Consider the following 1092-nt stretch of genomic DNA (forward strand, 5'->3'; position numbering starts at 1 on the left):
GGACAGTCCCTCCGCGGGAAGTGTCCGCCGCGGCCGGAAACCCGCGCCGCCGCCGCACCCGAGTTCCGGGTGGGCGACCCCGCCCCCGGCGCGCCCCTCTAGCGGTCCCCGGCGCCAGTGGCTCACGCTGCCCCAGGCCCCCCGCTTTCCCGCCTGCGGCTTTTGTCAAGCGCGGAGTGGGCCCCAAGCATCGTTTGTTCATTCATCAAACATGCAATTGAGCAACTACTAGATGCCAGGCGCTGAGGCTTCAGCATTTAAATCCTAAAGCCCGGCAAATATCCCTCCTCTCTTGGGGTTTCAAGTTGGGGGGGAGGTGAGGGGAGGGACGAGAAGTTCGACAAATGAAGATAAAATAAGGCATGGGAGGGCGTGGCGGTTAACTTTACAGGGAGGTGAAGGGAGGGCATCTGAGATGTCCTCAGCACTAAAAGCTAAAAGAGAAGAGAAACCAGCCCTGGGAAGATCTAAGACATTTCCAGAAGGAACTACCAGGGAGACCGGAAAGGAAGGGGATACAATCGCATTCCATCTTATAAATGCTTTGTGACTGCTGTTTCCTTCTCTGGGAAGTTTTCTTCCCTCTTGACCTAGTTCAAGCCTACCCGTCTTTCATAGCTCAGCTAATACCTCACTTAAACTCCCTCCCCCCTCCGACCCCAAAACGAGGTCACCTGGTTATTCATTCCTATAGCATCCCATAGAACTCAGAGTCCCACGGAACAATTTGTAATTTTGTGTTTGTGTAATTTTTTTTAGTTTACATATTGGGGAGGGGGAGGGGAGGGGGAGAGAATATGAATGAATGCACGAGCACAGTGGAGGGGCAGAGAGAGAGAGGAAGAGAATCCCAACCAGGCTCTCAGCGGTCAGCACGTAGAGCCTGAGGCGGTGCTGGATCCCACCAACCCAGAGATCAGGACCTGAGCAGAAATCAAGTGGGCACCCAACCGACTCAGCACCTCCAGGCGCCCCTGTGAAGTTACTAATATTTCCCTTTCCTACTGGCTGCCCATTCTTAGAGTCGAGATTAGTAGACCTTCAAAAAATATTTACTAACAACCCCTTTAGATGAAAACTATTGTCCTGGCT

This window comes from Suricata suricatta, chromosome 14, assembly GCF_006229205.1.
Source record: "Suricata suricatta isolate VVHF042 chromosome 14, meerkat_22Aug2017_6uvM2_HiC, whole genome shotgun sequence".
Lineage (NCBI taxonomy): Eukaryota > Metazoa > Chordata > Mammalia > Carnivora > Herpestidae > Suricata > Suricata suricatta.